This window comes from Hibiscus syriacus, unplaced genomic scaffold (assembly GCF_006381635.1).
Source record: "Hibiscus syriacus cultivar Baekdansim isolate YM2019G1 unplaced genomic scaffold, ASM638163v2 tig00110114_pilon, whole genome shotgun sequence".
Classification (NCBI taxonomy): domain Eukaryota; kingdom Viridiplantae; phylum Streptophyta; class Magnoliopsida; order Malvales; family Malvaceae; genus Hibiscus; species Hibiscus syriacus.
The window spans coordinates 3,285,779-3,309,314 of NW_024062594.1; the positions used below are offsets into that span (position 1 = coordinate 3,285,779).

A 23,536-nucleotide genomic window follows, 5' to 3' on the forward strand; every position below is an offset into this window, starting at 1 on the left:
CAATGACATATATAAATCAAGAGATTTTTGTATTAAGTCGGCTTCGGTCGGTAAGATTCTAGATCCTTTATGGAATAAAGTTTGGAATAAGTTCGTTCCTCCAAAAGTGGTTGCTTTTGTTTGGAAAGCGATTTATAATAGGTTGTTGTCGGTTGCGTCTGAATTGATTAAAAGAGGAGTTAATGGTAGCGTTCAACCCCTATGCTTATTTTGTAAAGTTCAACCAGAACATGTTATCCATGTGATTTGCCATTGCAATGTTGTTTGGTAAGTGTGGCAAAGGTGGTGTTTATTATGGAATGTTAGGATTACTTTCCCCATGAATGTTAAACATCTTTTAGAGATTTGGTCGTCACAGTATATTAGAATGAAACTTAGGAATGTTTGGCTTATCGACTTTTTCGGCCTGATTTGGCAGATTTAGTTGTGCAGAAACAAGTCTAGATTCAATGGCGAGTCATTCTCAGTCGATAGGATTTTCAATATGGTGTTATTGCAGGTTGGTTTTTGGGCTAAGTTTTTATGGTAGTCATTGGTTCCCCATGTGCTAGATTTTGTGCGTAGTCCGGATTCTATTATTTCTGGCCGAGATTATTGACTCTACCTGTGGTTTACTGGTTTCGATAGTTCAATGCCTTCGTTCATTTTTTTTCTCAAATTTTAGATGTTTTCTCCTTGGATCTGCGTAGCACTCATCATGCAGCGTTTGTCGTTATTCACTGATCTTGGTGAGTGAATTCCATCTAGCTTCAGGAAGCTCCAGTCTCTGAAAGTTTAATTTCTTGCGGTATTGGGCCAGCTGGTATGACTTGAGTAGTTCGTTCCCTGGTTTTTGTTTCTGTCCTTGCTCGAGGCTAGTGGCATCTTCTGCATTTTGAGTGATGTTTCCTTTGGATGCTTTGCAAGAATCCATTCCTTTCTAACCTTTTGATAGATTGTAAGCTCTCCTGATTGCTGTGCATTTTGTCATTCCTTCTTCTATGGTTCAGCTGAAGCAATTGAGTATTTCCATTACTGAGTGCTTGTCAGTGATTAAGTTCAGGAAGCTGTTGCTATTTCGTTTCGATGTTATGTTTTTCCTTTGGTTGTGATGCCTGCGTTTGTTCCCTTTTAGCTCTCAATTCATATTCTTAGTTAGTCTAGTTGGGGTTCTCTTGTGTTAGCTTGGGGTTTGTGGTAGGGCGAGGGATGGACTGTGTAATGTAAGAAAATTTTGTGCTTATGTTTATTACCACCCCATGGTACACTCTTTTTCCTCCAATTAGGGATAGGGAGGTTTTTTAATGAGGTTCTGGAGGTGGTGTACTTTGTAATTTACCTTAATACAAAGTACCATCTTTAAAAAAAACCCGACAAGCCTTACATCTCCGACAAATCATAATATAACTTGAGAGATTAAACCAAAACTTCTCATAAATTCTGATACCATACAACAATGGAACTTCCTTAGAACCACCTACGAAACACAAGCGATCGCCCCATACCCTAAACCTAGAACCTAATATCCATTCATCTTCGCAATAATGTTCCACACGTCACCTTCAATTTGAAAGCTCGATTACTTTATTATATATTCAATTCAAATGTATAAAGTGAGTCAATCTAATTATCAATTGTAATAGTATTTAAATTTTTTACTACTTTAATAACAATCACCTTAATTGCTAATCGTTTAGGGGGTGATCTTGGGACTTTGTGCTCCAATTTGGCATTTGGATACTTCTCGCCAAGAACAAAAGCTTGGTTACAAATATATTGATACTCTTATGAGTGGTTTCATAAATCTTTCAAGTTTTATGGATCTACACCATAGAAGATTACATTGAGAGAATTTGAATTGTGAGTTGCAAGCTTTTCTTCCTCAATAGTTCATCCCTCCAAAGAAACTTGAACTAACTACAGTTAAATTCCAAATTGTTTTATTTTAGATTTCATTCAACCTGTTGAAATATAGATTTTCATCCGTCATGACTATTTTCAATCCCTTATTTTTAGTTAGCTTTCAAACTAAATCATATTTTTTACAATAAATCTAGGATGAATACAAGATAATATATGTTTAAACACTCTCAAATCAAACTATATTGAATATTAATATTGAAATATGAATCACTACTCCCTTGTAACTGACTCTTGACTCAGTACTTTGATTATTTTTATGAATGTTGATTGATAATTATTAGGATATTGTTTTCAATGCCAATTTTCTATTAGAAAGATTAATATTAACTATAAGAAAATATACCTTTAATGACACACGAACTATGACACACGTTAATTTATGACTTGCAAAAAATATGTGTCATAAAAAAATGTCATGTTTTTTAAAATTCGAACGATTTATGACTTACAATAATGTGTGTCATATTTACTAGTCATAATTCAAAAAATTTACAAAAACACGGAGTACACTTTTAATTGTGTGTCATCTGTAAAAGTCGTCTTTTAATATCCCCGTTATTTTCATCCTTTCCCACTTCATGCTTCCCCTTTTTTCTCTTTGTATCAGTCCACTGGCTTTCCCCCTCTGTTATCGTGAAGCGCCAATGATCTTTGTTAACTCCATATATCGATGTCTTCCTTCGTGTTCATCCCCCACTCGACTCAGATCACGAATCGCTTCACTCGTTTTGGCGTTTATTTCCATCTGTGGAAAAAAATTCCCCTCGTACCTACTCAGTAACTCGGTGAGTCTGTTGCCCCCGCGAGCTTCCTCCATTTCTTAATTTTTTTTCAAATTTCTCTTCTTCTAACATCCAACGATTTCTCAGGTGGGAATTTCTCTTTCAGGTTAGCTTTAAAAGATTTGATATTTCCAATAGAAAAATGATGTCTTTTCTGCATTTCTGTGTTGTTTTTGTAAAATTTATGTAGAATTTTACAATGGGTATTTCCTTTTTCTTCTTGGTGTTGTGTTTTTGGTTTTTTATTGATTGATTTGGTAAGCTACTATTTTTTTATGTGAAGTTTTGATTTGTTGGTTTGATTTCTAATGAAGGTTTTTTTGTTAATTTCATGTAATTTTGGATCTGGAAATTGAGTTTACTATGGTTGATCTGTTATTCTCTTTTGCTATTGCTTCATAGTTTGTATATTGGTTTTGTTCTAGAGGTTTTGCTTGTGTTGTTTATTTAGATCGTACAATAAAATTTCCTAGAAATGAATCTGTCTACAACCATTGTCTTCTTCATCTTCTCTATCTCTAATTCCGACACAGTTTTTGCCCTTTTGGCTCTTAGCATATGAATTTATTTCATTTTCCATTTTGGTTGGCTATCCAGTGATTGAGTTGTTTTTAATGTTGATCATTCATTTTTCTTTTGTTATCATATTTCCTCTACAGGGTATTTTATGCTGACACAACGAGTTTTGAATGTAGCACATCAGTTCGCCTTTTTGTAGGAGATATGTTTGTAACTACATCGAAGATGATGGTGGGATGATATGTTGTTATTGACAAACTCTCCACATAAAAGGAACTAGATTCTAGAATCTAGAGCTTTTTGATTTCTTGTTAAAATATAGACTATATGGAATAAAGTAGCTAAGAAGTTATTACCTCTTGCCTTTTGCTAACTTCTTTATAGACATTTGGAGAATCTTTGGCTCTTGTCGTAATCTGTTGGAGGGACTATCACTTCAAAACTTGAATTTTCAATAACTTTTAGGAGTATTTATAGTGATCTCTGGATTTAAAGTGTTGTGGATATGTTAAATTCACCTCAAGGACATAAGCAGAGCCTCCAAAAATCCATGTGAAAAGGCTCATCTGGTGCCTCATATAAAGATTTGTGGCATGTTGTGAGAGAAGGGTCCTTGCCTGATGTAGATTTTGCATTGGCGCTATTGAAGAAGAATGGAAGTAATATCAATTCGAGGAACAGTTTGGGTCTGACTCCTCTTCACATTGCAACTTGAAGAAACAACATTCCCATTATTCGAATGCTTTTAGCTTCTGGTGTTGATCCTGATGCTAGGGTGTGTAATTCTTATCCTTTTGTTGATAAAATGTTTTCAAGTTCGTTGTGGATGTCTATCAAGTATCCTGCTTTAGAACATCGATGATCTTGTTTTAAACATCATTAAGTCGTAGAGATGTCAGAAGTATGATGGTGCAATTAGCTTCAAGCCACTTTTTTGACTCTTCGTAATCCTTGTTCCAGGACAGAGAATCTGGATGGAGTAGCCTTCATAGGGCTCTGCATTTTTGTCATCTTGTTGTAGCGAGTGTTCTTCTCCAGTCTGGTGCTTCTATTACATTGGAAGATTCAAATGTAGAACACCTATAGATCTCCTGTCAGGGCTTGTCTTGCAGGTTTTTGGAAGTGCACAGCATTTAGGTACCTACTACTGTCTTGGCATATCGGAAAGCCTCTTATTATTGCACGAAAATCAAATCTTTTTCAAAGAAGCGTAGAAGAGGAACATGGTATCTGCTATTTCATATTGTTAATGTGACTTTAAAACCTGATTCTAGATTTTCATATAATGGGTAATCTTATTTGGTTATAATACCACTATTTGTTGTCATTGAAGATATAGGAAGAAAACTTTTTTCTTGTTAAAATGTTGTTTAGCAAGTAGATTGACCATTTATATTCTCTTCTCTCATATCGTTGGAATTCTGCTGTCTCTAACCATAATGTTATGATAGTATTAATTTTTTTTTGTGTAACTAACGTAAACTTCAATCCTCTTGAAGAGTTCATTAATCTTATTTCATCAGAGTCCAATGAAGTTTGTAACAGAGAGGATAAACGAACAATAGCACCTGAGCATGTACTCAAGGCTTTAGCGGTTAACCTACACCCATGTTTCAATTCTGTTTTTATGGGTGTTATTTTGTGCACATTGCTTTGTTAGGGTTGAAAAGTAATGCCTTGAATATGACATTTGGATATGTTGTTATGGTTCATGAGTGCCTTTCTCTTTAAATTGTTGTTTCCATATCAAGCTATGGTTTTACTAGAACTATCTATTTTTTGTTATGCATGTTTTATAAGCTCATGGAATTGATCTTATTAGCAAAGTCTAGGTGCTAAAGAAAAATATTATGTGCTTTTCATTAGTTCCATCTGTATTCAGATATGGTTTTATATCATGCTTTGTTATCATGAATATTTAGCCACCGGTTCCTTTCTCACAGAAGCTCCCTAACGTGGATCTTGGGGCTCTTCGCCTACTTGAGCGCTTACTTGCATTTGATCCAAAAGATCGTCCCACAGCTGAAGAAGTAAGATTGAGAATTCCTAGTATTTAATTTTTTCTTTCAAAAGCACTAAAAAGGAAACAAGGTATGCATACAATAGATAACCCTAAAATTTACAGAAAAATAAGGTTTCTTGCTAACATTTTTTTATATTCAGAAAACATAAAGGATATGCTTCCTATAGAATTGAAATCCATGAATGGGTGATCTTGAATGCTACAAATTTTTATTTAATGTTTTGTCAGTATCATTTCATCAAGATATGATAAATCTTCTCATTATTGGCATTAAATCAACTACAAATGATAAATATGACAGTTAGATCATGACTTACAAGCTTCTAATATTCCTAATGGTGTTGCTCTACGCTGGCAGGCATTAGCTGATCCATACTTTTATGGTTTAGCAAATGTGGATCGTGGACCATCCACTTAACCTATTTCGAAATTAGAATTTGAGTTTGAGAGAAGGAAATTGGCAACAGATGATGTTAGAGAGCTGATTTATAGAGAGGTACTCCATATTTGTTGCTTTGGCATTATCTGGTTTCTATTTATCATATAGCTTAACCAATTTGTGGCCTAATAGATATTAGAGTATCATCCCCAGATGCTGCAGGAGTACCTCCGCGGTGGGGATCATACCAACTTCATGTACCTTTCAAGCTCTTAACTTTTGTTGCTTAATATCCTTTAAAAAAATCCTCTTGTTTCTTAATATGATGTCCAAGATTGTCCTTATACAGTTTAGATACAACTTAGTAAAGTAATACTTTTTGAGTGGTTTTGTAGATCGAATCCTCGTTTCAAGTTATGTAGTGCTTAAGCGAAATATAGGGGTGGGGGTCTGGAAATTCTAAATTCCAGTTGATAACATTTGCTTTTAGCATTGCAAATAATTGTATTATTTTTCTTTTTTTGATCAAATAATGGCGTTGAGCGATTCAAACGACAATTTGCACATTTGGAGGAACATTATGGTAAAGGTGAAAGAAGTACTCCACTTTTGATTTTTCACAAGACTCCCCTTTAGTAAAACTTGATGATGATTTCTTGTGTACACGCCCGAATGGCGAGGGTATATTAGGAGAACTTTATTATGCCGTGATATTTTGTATCGACATATGATTACAATATTTTTGATAACTTAATGTGAATATATTGTATGCAAATGGATTGCTTATATATAATATGATATATATATATTTAGTATTATGAGGCATTAAATGTGATTTAGTTTGATTATTTGTCAATCTACAATATATATATATATATAAATTTACGAAATACAATCAAGACACACGAATCATCTTCATTTATGACGGGGGCTTCAATGACACGCAATGTAAGTCATACATGCGTGTCATAAATTTATGACACACAAATGTGTGTCATCTTCATTTATGACGGGGGCTTCAATGACGCTCAATGCGCGTCATAAATGCGCATCATAAATGCACGTTATAGATTTATGACACACAATTGCGCGTCATCAAAAATTCATGTCGGTGACTTCAACGACAGGCATTTGTGTGTCATCTGCACCCATAGATGACGCGCAATGCGCGTCATTAAAGGGGTTTTTTCTAGTAGTAATTTTATGTTTATTGACAACTACTATGCTTTATTAATATATATGATTATGATACATTTGTGACTTGACACAACTAACAATTATGCAATAATAATAATAATTGTGTTAGTATTTGATGTACTTTCATCAATTTTATAATAATTAGTGTTTAGATATTATCCCATGTTTTAAAATAAAATCTTAAATTTTGAACTTTAAGATTTTAATTCATAAATCATAATCATAGGATTAGGATTATCTTGAAAATTGTTGAGACCCTGAACCATAACTAAAAAATGAACCCTATAGAATAGAAAACATATTTCATTATTTTGAACATTTAGTTTAATATTTTATTAATAAATCATAGAAACATAATTAAACTTTATTAAAATCGTTATTTTTATTATTTTGTTAAAAATACATTAAATACAACTAAAAGAATAAGAAATATCATTAACTCACAATATTATCAAACATGCTATTTTCATTATTTTATGAATGTGTAAAATGAGACCTTGAACTGAAGCTCATATTGCTCATGAATCAAACCTGCATGGAGTTTAAATTCTAAACCTTTAATATAATGTATCACGCAACTAATCTTATGGGTGGAATTTTTTTCAATAGTCTAGAGTGATTACAAGACACATATATTTTATAGACTAATCCATTCGAACTTAAAATTGAAAAAAGAAAAATGTTCAATTTTACTATTGAAATCACTTGATAAGTTCTGTCGGTAGAATTTTTAAATTCCGCTAACATTGTATTGTATGGAATATATTAGCATTGTTTGAAATTTTAATAATTATATATATATATATATCTATCCTAATAGATTCCCCTTTGTGTAAGACAAGTTTATTACCAAATTGCTAAATACTATGTTTTTTTAAGACTGCTTGATGTAATTCTTTCCTCGCTGACGAGTTTATTTTGTACTATTGAAGGAAAACGTTAAACATGAAATGTTTTTAATCCAATTCCCAACCCTGGATAGCACCCACACCAAAAATACCATTCTAAAATATTAGATTATATATATATATATAATTCTTATAAAACGTCTTTATAAATGATTAACTAAAAATATTTTTATCTTTCTGAAACATTTTTTATTTTTTTTAAAAATAGTCTTATAATATTAACATTTTCTTTTCGTATTAATTTCAAGTTTCTTTTTTAGCTTTTCTGTTAAAATTTTTTTCTTCTTATTATTAGACTTTAACTTATTTTTTAATTCTTTAATTCTATTTAAGTAATTTATAAAATTGCTTAATTAAAATTTTTGTTTCCTTTTGTATTATTTTTTTTAATTCTATAATTCTTGTTTACCCCATGCCAGAAATATTCCAATTAAATACAAATAAAATTTATTATGAAATAAAATAAAACAAAATACCAATATATTTAGGATATATTTTAGGCCACTAAGCCTTGGATCCATTTATCAAATAATGATTAAAATTTTTTGAAATAATAAAAAACTATCTTTAATGTTAAATTAAATAATTATTTTTATTTTTATTTTTTTAAAAATATTTTAATCTTAACGTTTTATTTTGAGATAAAAAGTTACAGTGGAAAGCAAACAAAAACATATAAATAAATTAATAAAAAAACCCTATTTATAGGCTTAAATCCTAGCAACAAAAATACAGGCAAGGCTAAGCTAGAAAACAAGTTTTTCTCTATGTCCTTGCTTTGTTTGAGCGATACAAGGTTTTGTTTCTTCTTCCTTCTGTTCAATAGTACGTTTGAACCGCAGTTATGGCATTGCATTTGTGAAAAAGGATCTCATTTGAAAATACAGGGAAGAAATCACAACATGGCGACTGCAAAAATGGAAGAAAAAAAAGATAGCTTTGGTGCTGCTGAAAATGGCGATGATCAGCGGAGCCAGATGTTGGAAATAAAACACTCACACAAACAACTTTTATTGAAACTCAAAGAAATATTACAAGAGCACTCTCACTCAAAGCCAAGAACTACAACTCACTCTTATAAGACTTTGCTTCTTCACTCACTTAGAAGCTCTTAATTTTTCTTGATGCTTAAAACTAAAATGGGGAGGGGTATTTATACTACTCAAGAACAATCCTACACCACACAAATAAACTAATTTAAATCATTACAAATTCAACAAATACCTAACTCTCACCTAACTAAATTGATGTAAGCAATGACATCATTACTTAAATGATGTAAGCAATGACATCAATTTAGTTTGGGTTTGGGTTTAGGCTCCCATAATGGATCAAGTTTATGATCCAACACCCCCCTTAAACTTGATCTTGTGACCCCTAGTAAGTTCCTTAATCTTATGAAGTCTTCACTTTTCAGTGGCTTGGTAAAAATATCGGCAACTTGATCTTGTGACTTCACGTATTCAAATTCCACATTGTTTCTTGCAACACACTCCCTTATATAGTGGTAGCGAATGTCGATGTGCTTGCTTCGATCATGGAATACTAGATTCTTTGATAAGGTAATGGCTGATTTGTTGTTGACATAAACCTTTGTAGGCTCTTCTTGTATCAAACCTATTTCGTTCAATAGATTTCTAAGCCAAATTGCATGACAAACACATGAGGTAGCAGCAACATATTCCGCTTCACAAGTGGACAATGTGACAATCGGTTGTTTCTTTGACATCCATGTGAAAGCAATATCTCCCATGAAAAATACGAATCCAGTAGTGCTCCTTCGATTATCTATGTCTCCACCCCAATCACTGTCGCTATATCCAACAAGCTTGTAATCATTAGAAACTAAATAAAACAAGCCAAAGTCAATTGCACTGTCAGATAGCAAAGAATTCTCTTTGCGGCTTTAAAATGGGTGGTTGTTGGAGATTCCATGTAACGACTAACCAATCCAACTGCGTGAAGAATATCGGGTCTCGTGCAATTTAGATAGCATAGACTTCCTATCAAACTTTTGAAGAATGTTGGATCTACACTTTTGCCTTCTTCATGTTTGGTCATCTTGATCCCGTATTCTGCAGGTGTGCTTATTGGCTTACAGTTCTCCATCTTGAACTTCTTCAGTATCTCCTTTGCATAGCTTTCCTGTGAAATGAAAATTCCATCATTTTGTTGCTTAACTTCAATACCAAGGTAGTACGCCATGAGCCCCATGTCTGTCATCTCAAATTCTTTCATCATCACATCCTTGAATTCATTAAACATGCTTGGGTTGCTTCCGGTAAAGATCAAATCGTCCACACAGATGCACACGATCAAAATATCTTCATCTTTGATCTTGATATATAGAGCATGCTCGTAGGGACATTTATTGAAGCCATTCTCTTAGAAGTACTTGTCGATTCAGCTATTCCATGCCCTTGGTGCTTGTTTTAGCCCGTAAAGAGCCTTCTTCAACTTCAACACCTTGTCTTCGTGCCCTTTGACTTCATAGCCTGATGGTTGCAAAATGTAAACTTCCTCTTCAAGAACGCCATTTAGAAAGGCAGACTTTACATCCATCTGTTGTATCTTCCACTTGTTTTGAGCTGCCAAAGAAATGATTAGTCTGATAGTCTTCAATCGAGCAACAGGAGCAAATACCTCATCATAGTCAATTCCAGCCTTTTAACTATAGCCTTTAGCAACTAGCCTCGCATTGTGCCTTTCAATATCTCCTTTGGCGTTTTGCTTTGTTTTGTACACCCATTTGACACCTATCGCCTTATGTCCCTTGGGAAGTGAGGTAAGTTCCCATGTGTCATTCTTCTCGATGGCTTTGATTTCTTCATCCATCGCATCTCTCCATTTCTTTTCTTATACTGCTTCTTGAAAGCTCACTGGTTCACAATCGGAAAACAAACAAAATAATGTAAGATTATATTGTCGTTCAGTTACCTCATAGAGATCTCTAAGGCTTCTTGTGCGTTGCACAACTATTTCACTTTGACTCCCACTTGACGATGACGAATGTGATGAGTCTCCTTGAGTGGTTGATGTTGGTGAAGTGGGTGGAGTTGCAAGCTCTTGTTGAGATTCATCTAGTTGTTCCCTCATTGTCTGCTCATCTTCTTCAAACTGAGGAAAGAAATTGATGTCATCTGTATGAGAGTTAAAATCCCATTCTCCTTCTTCGTTGAAGACCATATCTCGACTAATCACAAACTTCTTATTGTTTGGATTGTACAACTTGTAGCCCTTCGAATTAGCATCATAGCCGATGAAGATAAAACTCTCGCTTTTATCATCAAGCTTCGTTCTTCTCTAATCTGGTACGTGAACATGAGCTATACTTCCAAAGGTTCTCAAGTGGGAAATGTCAGGCTTTCTTCCACTCCATGCTTCTTGCGGTGTCTTTCCCCATACACTTCTTGTTGGAGATCGGTTTGTCAAGTAGACTGCACACGCTACTACTTCCGCCTAAACTTCCTTGGGTAGTTTCTTGCTTTTGAGAATGCTTCGTGCCATGTCGAGGATTGTTCTGTTCTTTCTTTCTGCTACACCATTTTGCTGGGGGGATCTAGGAACTGTCATTGGTCGACGAATTCCATTTGCTTCACAGATCTCTTGAAACTCCTTGGAAGTAAATTCTCCAACTCGATCGGATCTCATGGTTTTGATATTTCTACCGCTTTCTCTCTCCACTGCTGCTTTGAACTTCTTGAAGACTTCAAAAACTTCTAACTTCTGTTTCAAGAAATATACCCAGGTTTTTCTTGAAAAATCATCAATGAAGAGAAGGAAATAGTTACTGTTACAGAGAGAGTTTGGCTTGATCGATCCACATACATCGGTATGGATAAACTCAAGTGGTTTCGTGGCTCTTGTCTCTGACTCCTTTGGAAAGCTTTTCCTGAATTGTTTCCCGACTAGACACCCTTCACAAAGCTGGTCAAGATGGTTGATGCGAGGTAGTCCCTTCACCATCTCCTTCTTAGATAACAGCTCTAGACCTCAAAATTAAGATGCCCAAATCGAAGATGCCAAAGCCATGATGCATCTTTATAGCATATTTTCAAGCACTTTGCAACATAATTTTGTATGTTGATCAAGAACATTCTATTCTTTGACATCGGCACTTTAGCAATGAAGTTATTCTTATCATATTTTATAGAAATATTATAATTATTCATATGAATATCATAACCTTTCTCTACCAGTTGCCCTAAACTTAAGATGTTACTTTTCATATTGGGCATATAGTAGACATTTGAAATAAATTGATGTCTCCCATCTTTCAAACGGATAAGAATGTTACCTCTCCCTTTTACTGCTATTGTGGAATCATCTCCAAATGAAACATTTTCGCTTACTAACTCATCTAGCTCCACGAACATGTCTTTCCTTCCACACATGTGATTGCTTGCACCCCTGTCAAGATACCAGGAATTTGCTTGGCCATCATCAGTTTCCTTTCGTGCTATAAGAAGAGTTTATTTTCCATCTGTCTTTTCCTCCATGTAATTGGCCTTCTCCTTAATTTTATTGTTGGGAGCTCTACATTCTGAAATATAATGCCCAAACTTCTGATAATTATAACATCGAACTTGAGATTTTTCATGCCTTGAGTTCGGATTGATTCTTCCACAGCCTCGTGTTGAACTTTCTCCTTTCTCATAGTTGTTGTTGGAATTATTTTGTTGTAATTCCAACCTCATCCACGACCTCGACTTCCACCTCGCCCATGACCTCTACCTCTGCCTTGGCCACGTTGGTTTCTATCATTGCGTTGGATTTCATGCATATCCTTGAGTTGCAACTTGAGGAGTTGCTCAGTAAACTCATGCTTATTCTTATGCTTCTCTTCGTATGCTTGCAATGATCATTGGAGTTGCTCGATTGTCATTTCTTACAAGTCTTTAGTTTCTTCAATCGTCACGACGATGTGCTCAAATTTGGGATCCAACGAACGGAGTATCTTCTCTATTATCCTCACATCTTCTAACTTTTCACCATTTCTTTTTAATTGATTAGAAACATTTACTACTCTTGAGAAATAATATGAAATAGACTCAGATGATTTCATGTGTAAGGATTTGAATTCACCTCTTAATGTTTGGAGACGAACCTTCTTCACTTGCTCGGATCATTTGTAAGAGGTTTGTAGCTTCTCTCATGCTTTCTTGCTAGAGCTTGCACTTGAAATCTTTTCAAAACCATCATCATCTAATGCTTGACAGATGAGGTAGAGAGTCTTCTTGTAACTCTTTCTTGAATCCTTCAAAGTTGTCTTTTGATCTGGTGTAAGAGTAGCAAAAACAACATCATCTACAATCTCGTTATAGCCTTTCTTTATGATATCCCACACATCTTGTGATCCAAGAAGTGCCTTCATTTTGATACTCTAATTGTCGTAGTTGTTGTTGTTGAGTGTCGAAACTTGGAATGGTGACATACCATTTGCCATATCTCTCAATATAATGAGATTTTGTAAAATCCGATTGCACGGATGAATCCGGAACACCGAAAAAACCTTGGGAGAGACTTGGACAACTCGGTCAAGGGGCTCCAACTCGGCTCAACTCGGTGAGTCAACTCGATTTTCTGGCAGCAGTCTTCCGGCAGTGTGTGGCGGTGCATCAGAACTCAGATTGAAAAAATTCTTGCGGTGTCGAATTACTCTCGTCGAGACCTTCGATCTTTTCAACTCACTCTGATACCACTTTGTTGGAAATAAAACATTCACACAAACAACTTTTATTGAAACTCAAAGAAATATTACAAGAGCACTCTCACTCAAAACCAAGAACTACAACCCACTCTTATAAGACTTTGCTTCTTCACTCACTTAGAATCTCTTAATTTTTCTTGATGCTTAAAACTAAAATGGGGAAAGGTATTTATACTACTCAAGAACAATCCTACACCAAACAAATAAACTAATTTAAACCATTACAAATTCAACAAATACCTAACTCTCACCTAACTAAATTGATGTAAGCAATGACATCATTACTTAAATGATGTAAGTAATAACATCAATTTAGTTTGGGTTTAGGCTCCCATAATGGATCAAGTTTATGATCCAACACAAGATACTTGTCGATAACAACGAGGGTGGCATTAAGACAATGCCATTTATCATAAGTAAGCTTTTTGATAACTGTTGGAATCTTGGATTTTGTTTTTCCATTTTTTTCTAAAGCTTATTACTTGACCGTGGATGTTGCAGTAAATGAGATATGCGAGAAATTGGCAATGGTGGGGTTCAGTAAATGGTTAACTACTTGACAAACCAGCTTCACATGCCATTAACAAAAGCAGCCAACACTGTTACCAACTTCAATGGTACTTCGAGCTTGACAACACTGCTTGGTGCTTTCATTGCTGATTCATATGCTGGGAAATTCTGGACCATCACTGTCGCAACATCAATATACCTAATGGTAAGAATAGTTTCCATTTTCCATGTAGTTGGAGAAGAAGCATCAAATTTACAACTTATATATAATTTGATGTGATGAGCAGGGAATGATAGTCCTAACACTCTCAGCAGCAATGCCACAGCTACGGCCACTGCCATGTGAAGGTAACCAAGTTTGCCAAGAAGCTAACGGCAATCAAACGGCTATTGTCACGGACCAAAGCCCACCACCGAGGTTAGCCCATGAGAAGTAGCCCAAATGGGGGTTTGGACATTCTAGAAGCCATAAAGACTTAGGTGGCATTTAAATTTGTATAGATAATGCCCACTTTTTTTGTAGGTAAAGATTAATCTCGACCGTCGATGTAATTAGATCTTAGCCGTTCATTGAGGGGAGCTTTAGCTATAAATAGAGGCCTCCCCTCCTCATTTGTACTCACTCCTTCACTTTGAGAAATCATAAGAGCATTCTTCTCTCAAAGCTTTCTTATCTTCCTTCTTGTGCTAGTTCTCTTGTCTAGCTTCCGTCGAGGTTCTAAGCATCCTTGCTTAGGATATTTTCAGGCTTACTTAGCCGCGATCACTAAGAAAGCGACTAAGGCCGCACGTTCCGAGGCGTCGAAGTTCCAAGGGCGTGACAAGTGGTATCAGAGCTAGTTCTACAAGAAATGGCACAACACAACCAAGACGAGGTCCCCACAAGCGAAGTGATGGAGACTCGCGCTGCAGTGGCAAAGAAACGAGGGAGCTCGAAGGATATCGTAGCCTCGTTTGAGCAAAGGGTCGGTAGATTAGAAGACCGATATAATGAAGTCCAAGAGACTCAAGACTCGGTTGAATCTCGCTTAGAGAAGGTGGAGTCCGTAGAGGATGTACTCCGTGAAGAAACTCAAGCACTCATCAGCGAGTTGACGGAGAACGTAGACGACCGTACCAGAGGCCTCGAGAGCATGTTTTTGGCCATGAGGGCCGAAATAATGCGGGAGGTAAAGGAGCTCAAGAGCGAGCTGCTCGTCTACAAGGCTGCCGTGTTGAATGGAGTGACTGGGGAGGCGCAAGCACCAAGACCCAGGATCGACGTCCCTAAGCCGAAGGAGTTTAAGGGGAGTCGGACTGCCCAAGATGTGGAGAATTTCATCTGGGGAATGGAGCAATTCTTCAGTGGCATGAGTATCGGGGATGATACCACCAAGGTAAATGTTGCTTCCAATTATCTTACCGATGTTGCTATGTTATGGTGGTGTCGTAGGTGTTCCGAGATTACAAAACCAATCGGGACGTGGGAGGAGTTCGTGGGAGAACTCAATGAGCATTTCTATCCGAAGAATGATGTGCTCGAGGCTCGAGCAAAATTGAAACAATTAAAGCATGACCGATCTATCTTGGAGTATGTCAAAAACTTCACAGAGATCAAGATGCAAATCCCGGACTTGGGCGAGTCCGAAGGTTACTTTGCATTCATGGATGGACTACAACGTTGGGCCAACATGGAGATCCAAAGGAGGGGAGTGACCGAACTCTCCAAGGCATTAGATGCAGCCGAGGCTATTGCCCCGTTTGAAGTAAAAAGGACCGACTCTCTCCAATCCAGGTCGAAACCCAAAGGTAATAGTGGGGGAGAAAAGGCCAAAGGAAACTTTCACAAGCCAACGGGAAATCATGGGAAGCCGAATGATCGACCCAAAAAGCTCTTCAATCCTTGGGAGAAGAAGGGGGAATTATCATGCTTTTCTTGCGGAGAAAATCATATGAAACGAGATTGTCCTCAACTTGTGAAAGTTGCTGCCATCAAGGAGAATGATGGGGTGGAGAGTGAGACTCTCAAACTTGGCTCCATCCTTAGCACCATAGAGGTCAAGAAAGGCCGCAAGAAGAAGGGATTGATGTACGTAGACATCACCGTCGCAGGCCAAAAGATGAGCGCACTGGTGGACACATGTGCCTCAGAATTGTTCATGTCCGAACAAATTGCCAAGAGACTTGGCCTTCATGTGGAGAAGGTAACGGGATCCATCAAAACCGTGAATGCCGAAGAAGTTCCAATTGCGGGGGTCGCAAAGGGAATCGAGCTAACCGTCGGAGGTTGGTCTGGAAAGGAAGCCATTAAGGTAATCCCTCTCGATGACTTCGACTTTGTTCTTGGGTTAAGTTTTTTGGACCGAATAAATGCTTTCCCAGTGCCTTTTGCCGATTGCTTGTGTATCCTGGATCCAAAACAACAATGCATTGTTCCAGTGAGCCGAGGGCCCGGAATCGAGGCAAAAATGTTGTCCGCAATCCAATTCTCAAAGGGGGTGCGCAAAGAAGAACCCACCTTTGTGGCTTCATTGGTGGGAATTGAACCCACAATGACCGAGGAAGTCCCAACTGAAGTGGGACAAGTATTGGTGGAGTTTAGAGATGTAATGCCAACTGGGCTACCGAAGCATTTGCCACCGAAAAGAGAGCTGGATCACAAGATTGAGCTTGTGGAGAATGCAAAGCCACCCGCTCGGGCTCCTTATCGAATGGCTCCGCCCGAATTAGAGGAGATGCGCAAACAATTGAAGGATCTTCTCGATGCCGGATACATCCGACCATCCAAGTCCCCCTATGGTGCACCGGTGTTGTTCCAAAGGAAGCATGACGACTCACTCATAATGTGCATCGACTATCGAGCTTTGAATAAGCTCACCGTGAAGAACAAGTACCCGATCCCATTGATTGCCGACTTGTTCGATCAACTTGGTGGTGCAAGGTGGTTCACCAAGTTAGATTTACGGTCCGGATACTACCAAGTTCGGATAGCAGAAGGTGATGAACCAAAGACTGCTTGTGTAACACGCTACGGTTCATATGAGTTCCTTGTGATGCCCTTCGGCCTCACCAATGCTCCTGCAACCTTTTGCACGTTAATGAACAAGGTACTACAACCCTTTCTTGATCATTTTGTTGTAGTTTACCTTGATGACATCGTTGTGTATAGTAAGACCTTGGAAGAACACATTGAACACTTAAGGAGGGTGTTCCAAGTCTTACGAGAGAACAAGCTTTATGTCAAGGAGGAAAAATGCTCGTTTGCACAAAAAGAAGTGCCGTTCCTAGGCCATATTGTTGGAGGAGGCAAGCTCCAAATGGACAAGGACAAGATTCGAGCGATTGACGAGTGGAAGCCACCCACCAAGGTGACTGAACTACGAGCATTCTTGAGATTAGCCAACTATTACCGACGATTCGTGAAGGGCTATTCCAAGATTGCCACACCTCTGACCGAGCTAGTCAAAAAGGACAAGGTGTGGGAATGGGACACGAAATGCCAAGATGCTTTTGAAAAGCTCAAGGAGGCCATGGTGAATGAGCCGTGTTGGTGTTGCCAGACTACACCAAGCATTTTGTAGTCTACACTGATGCATCCGATGTTGCCATTGGTGGAGTCCTCATGCAAGAAGGACATCCGGTTACATACGAGAGCCGAAAGCTCAACGAGACCGATAGGAGGTACTCGGTTCATGAGAAAGAGATGACATCAGTTATACACTGCTTGCGCACATGGCGACACTACTTGCTTGGGTCCAAGTTCGTGGTGTTCACGGACAATGTTGCCAATAGTTACTTCCTCACCCAGAAGAAACTTTCTCCCAAGCAAGCTCATTGGCAAGAGTTTCTTGCTGAGTTCGACTTTTCCTTGGAGTACAAGCCCGGGAAGGTGAACTGTGTTGCAGATGGCTTAAGCCGGAGGTATGCCATCGAGACTGTGGAAGGTACTCTCCTCGAGAGAATCAAGGAAGGATTACCCCATGATCCTGTGGCCGAACGAATCTTTGAGGGAACCAAAGAGGGAAAACCCGGGAGTTTTGGCTCGAAGGAGATTTGCTTTACCACCGAGGCCATCGTCTCTTTGTGCCTCGATATGGGAAGTTACGCAAGGAGCTCATGAAGGAATGCCATGATTCCAAGTGGGCGGGACATCCGGGAGTTGATCGAACATTGGCATTACTCTCGGAGCAATACTATTGCACATGGCCGAAGATGTGCAGGCCTATGTGAAGACTTGTCTTGTATGCCAACAAGACAAAATCGAGGCAAAGAAACCGGTGGGACTGCTACAACCGTTGCCCATTCCCGAGCGCCCATGGGAGAGTATTTCCATGGATTTTATAATTGGTTTGCCCAAAACTGATGGACTTTCAAGTATCATGGTTGTGGTTGACAGGTTTTCGAAGTATGTGACGTTCATACCAGAGTCTAAGGTGTGTCCAGCTGTAGAAGCCGCTCGACTTTTCCTTAAGCACGTGGTGAAGTACTGGGGAATGCCGAAAACCATCATTAGTGACCGGGACACGCGGTTCACTGGGAGGTTCTGGACGGAGTTGTTTAAACTGATGGGATCGAGCTTGAACTTTTCCACCGCAATTCATCCACAAACCGATGGGCAAACTGAGCGAGTGAATGCTCTGTTAGAGATCTATCTGAGGCACTACGTGAGTGCCAACCAACGAGACTGGCCAAAGCTATTGGATGTGGCCCAATTTTCCTACAACTTGTAACGGAGCGAGGCGACAAACCAAAGCCCGTTCGAGATCGTGACCGGGCAACAACCGTTGACACCCAACACGATTGTTACCAAGTATGAAGGGCCCAATCCATCAGCACACAACGTTGCCAAGGAGTGGCACGAGCAACACGACTTAGCCCGAGCTTGTTTGCACAAGGCGGGAAAGCGGACCAAGAAGTGGGCAGACCGAAAACGAAGGGACGTGAACTTTGAATTTGGCGACCTTGTCCTTGCAAAGTTGGCCAATATTTTGCTCCATGCGGATGTACACAAGGGACTTGTGCGAAGATACGAGGGTCCGTTCCAAATCGTGAAGCGAGTAGGCACCATGGCCTACAAATTGGAGTTGCCTCCAACTATCCGAGCGTATCCCGTTATCCATTATAGTCTGCTCAAGCCGTACCATCAGGATACCGAGGATCCAGATCGAGGCAAGTCACACCGAGCGCCAGTCGGAGTAGCGATCTCATATGACAAAGAGATCCAAGACATACAAGCGGAGAGGGTTATTCGACGGCCAGGACACCGCCCAAGGCATGAATACTTTGTCCTATGGAAGGGGCAACCCGAGTACAAAGGGAGTTGGGAACATGCCGAGGGACTTTGGCAATTCAGAAATAGAATAGACCAATATCATGCCAAACGGGCGACGAGGGCATCACCGGAACCAGTGGGGGAGAATGTCACGGACCAAAGCCCACCACCGAGGTTAGCCCATGAGAAGTAGCCCAAATGGGGGTTTGGACCTTCTAGAAGCCACAAAGACATAGGTGGCATTTAAATTTGTATAGATAATGCCCACTTGTTTTTGGTAGGTAAAGATTAATCTCGACCGTCGATGTAATTAGATCTTAGCCGTTCATTGAGGGGAGCTTTAGCTATAAATAGAGGCCTCCCCTCCTCATTTGTACTCACTCCTTCACTTTGAGAAATCATAAGAGCATTCTTCTCTCAAAGCTTTCTTATCTTCCTTCTTGTGCTAGTTCTCTTGTCTAGCTTCCGTCGAGGTTCTAAGCATCCTTGCTTAGGATATTTTCAGGCTTACTTAGCCGCGATCACTAAGAAAGCGACTAAGGCCGAACGTTCCGAGGCGTCGAAGTTCCAAGGGCGTGACACTATTCTCTACCTTGCTCTTCTACTGGCAGCCTTGGGATCAGGTGCAGCATGGACCGAGGCCCTAATCATCCCAAAAATTTAAAATTATCGTATATTTTATATATTTTCCATTGATAATTTATTTAGTCTAACTTAAAATTTTAAAATTTCGTCATCTAACATAAAATACTATGTCAGGTGGGATCCGGCCATGCGTGTCGGCCTTTTGGGCGGAGCAGTCCGTTGAGGAAGATCCTAGGAATCCTAATAAAACGTGGGTGTTCTTTAAGTGGTACTTCTTTGCGTTGGGAGTCGCCATATTGATAGCATTAACTGTGATTGTGTATATCCAAGACCATGTAGGATGGAGCTTAGGCCTTGGAATTACTACCATAACCATGGCTTTGTCCGTCATCGTCTTCCTCATTGGTTACCCTCTTTACCGAAATCTAGATCCTGCTGGAAGTCCTTACACTCGTGTCTTACAAGTCTGTGTTGCAGCTTTTAGAAAGAGAAAGATTCCCTTGATTTCTGATCCTAAGTTTTTATATGTCAACGAGGTGCTTGATGCCTCGATTTCCAGTGACGGCTGCTTCATCATACAAAACAATTCAAGTTGCCACTTGCCTCTTTTCATATCACGTGATTTAAAATGAATCTCGATGTTTATATGATTAACCAGTTGAAAATATGTGTGCAAAATGCAGAGTTCTGGATAAGGCTTCCATTGTGACTGAAGAAGATGGTGTTGCATCATCAGAGAAACCCAATTTTTGGAGACTCAACACTGTCCATAGAGTTGAAGAATTAAAATGCATCTTCAGAATGCTACCAATTTGGGCAGCTGGTATTCTGTTTGCCCAGCCGATGCTCAACAAAACACATTTTCGTTACAACAAGGCAACACAATGGACAAACACCTGACCAAGTCTTTCGAGATTCCCTCCGCTTCCATGTCCGTCTTCGCCAAGTTGTCGATTCTCATTGTAATAGTCTTGTACGATCGCCTACTGGTTCATGTTGCCCACAGGTTCACAGGGCTTGATCGGGGTTTAAACGTTCTGCAGCGGATGGCCATAGGATTTTTCATCTCAATACTAGCAACTCTGGTAGCCGGATTCATCGAAGTGAAGAGAAAACATGCAGCCTTGGCCGATGGCCTAATCGACAGCCCAAAGTCGACAATTCCCATCTCTGTATTTTGGCTTGTGCCGCAGTATAGCCTTCATGGTATAGCCGAGGCTTTCACTGCTATCGGTCACCTCGAGTTTTTCTACGAAGCTCCCGAGAGCATGAGGAGCACAGCTACAGCATTGTTCTGGACATCCATTTCAGCTGGAGACTACACGAGCACGCTTCTGGTCACTCTAGTCCACAAGTATACCGACTGGCTTCCCAACAAGAACTTGAATAAGGGGAAGTTGGAGTATTTTTATTGGTTGCTCACAGCTCTGCAAGCTCTAAACTTTGTATACTACTTAATATGCGCAATTTTTTTTACTTTCAAGGTTTTCCAGAACCACAAAATAGAACATGGTGAAGGGGTTGAAGTCACCAGCTCGGTTTAACAGCGCTCTTTGCTTAGCATGAGAAATGAACAATCTTATACATATACCTTTGTTAATTAGCTTGTACAAGAAAATTGAATTTGACATCAATAATGATCAGGTATATGCAGGCAACCGTGGCCTTGAGCCTTGTTTATTTCTCCTCTCTTGTCTTCCATTTGTTCATGATTTATGCATTTTTTTCTCGACAAATATACCTTATTATGGAATTAAACATACAAACCCAAAATCTAAGTTATGTGTCTAATTAAAAACCTTCCTAAACTTATACGGAGGAAAAGAGTATAACAAAACCAAGCAAACGCTACAATTTTAGAACTCACATATCAGACATACACCAACTAAATAGACTATTGATCGGTTCCTAAAGAAATTCAACAAATAGCTAAGACATACCCAAATCACGCCAAGGAAAGAATAAAACAAAAACATAAAACTACTCCATTGCCCAAAAATAAAACATCGTCCGGGCACAAACTCGCCAAATGATGCGAATTATTTAAAAATCTGCAAAGGCAACGAATATGCGTTTGATGGGGGTAGATGCCTGCGTTCTTAACATATCATGCATGCAACGAGTATTTTATATTCAAAAGAAACATAAACTAACTATAGTTAAATCCCAAAGTGTTCTATTTTATATTTCATTCAACAAGTTGAAATACATTATACCATTCACGGATACATTAAAGGGTGGTGGGACGGTTGTTCACATGAAATTTTTTAAATTTTTATATAAATTAAATGTTATTATTGATAATATATTTTCCTTTAAAATTTTATAAATTTTCTCTCCTAAAATTTTATATATTCACCCTTCTGACATAATATATATATTTTTTCACTAAAAGAAAGATTAATACATTATGCTTAATTTTTTTGATACATAAAAGTTTAAGTCAGGTGGCTCCCCAGTCTAGGGTCATAGCATACATAAGATCCAATTGTGATTTATATAAGAATTTACAGATTGCCCATAAAAAATGACGGTGATAGAATTTGAACTTGGCCTTACAAACTTAAATTCTTGAATCTCAACCAATTGTACCAACACTAGTTGGCTAATATATTATGCTTATTGACAAAATACTATGCTTTATTAATAGATGTGTTATGATGCATTTGTGGCTTGACACAACTAATAATTATGCAAGTAGAAGTAATAATAATAATTGGGTTAGTATTTGATATATTCTTAATGAAATATATATATATATATATATATATATATTATTAACCTAATAGATCCCCTTTTGTTTAAGACTTGTTTATTACCAAATTGCTAAATATTATATATATTTTTAAGACAGCTTCATGTGAGTCTTTCCTCGCTGGATTGTTTAATCTGTATTTTGAAGGAAAAACGTTAAATGCATGGTTTTCAGAACCGGACCAGTTAGTAAACCGGTCATGCTACCGGTTTACTGGTTCAATCGGTCGAACCGGTCCGACCGGTCGAAAGAACCGGACGACGTTATAATTATTTAAAAAATTAAATAAAAATACCAAAAATATTTAATAAAAAATAATTTTTTATATCACAAGTCATATTCAAAGCAAATCATAACATATATAAGTTAAAAACCATAAAATCAAGTGAAACAAAATGATTCAAATTAACTACAACATAATATTTAAGGTAAAACATATTAAATAATAAATATAATTATATAACTATAATTAAAAAGTAAATTTGGGGTTAAAAAATCATAACAAAATTATATAACTATAATTATATAACTATTCTTTCACTTTAATCAAGCTCGAATTTTAGGCTTCAATCGAGCTTCTAATTTTTTTTGAGTTTAAGCCTTTTTGAGTTCAAGTTTCAATATTATATTTCGAGTTTGAGTTGAACTTGATAATTTTTAGCTTGTGAGTTTGAGTTGAGTTGAGCTTACTTTTAAAGTTTTCAAGTTCGAGTCGAGCTCAGCAATACTCGAGTTCGACTTGGCTCGTTTAACAAACGACGTTGTTTGGTTTAATTTTTTTTAAAAAAAAAACAAAAATCCTGGTTTTTCCTGATTTTTTTCCGGTTTTTTCCGATTTTCAGTCGGTCATGTTTGAACGATTCTGATCGGTTCACTAATAGCGGTTCAACCGGTTTAGATTGAACGAGACTAAGCAACGGTTCCCGGTTGAAATGGTCGGTCCAGTCCGATTTTCAAAACAGAGGTTAAATGTGGAATGCTTTCAATCCTATTCCCATCCTTGGATAACACCCAC

At 37.9% G+C, this 23,536-nt stretch overlaps 1 long non-coding RNA gene and 1 pseudogene across 1 annotated transcript; both read left to right on the forward strand.

Annotated features, from left to right (window-relative positions):
* The first annotated feature begins 5,123 nt into the window (after positions 1 to 5,123).
* Positions 5,124 to 5,874, forward strand: LOC120215057. The gene is made up of 3 exons (XR_005524916.1): positions 5,124 to 5,233; positions 5,585 to 5,722; positions 5,798 to 5,874. It is a non-coding gene; the product is annotated as an uncharacterized LOC120215057 (long non-coding RNA).
* A 2,738-nt stretch (positions 5,875 to 8,612) lies between these two features.
* Positions 8,613 to 21,310, forward strand: LOC120215160 (annotated as a pseudogene).
* Positions 21,311 to 23,536: the final 2,226 nt, after the last annotated feature.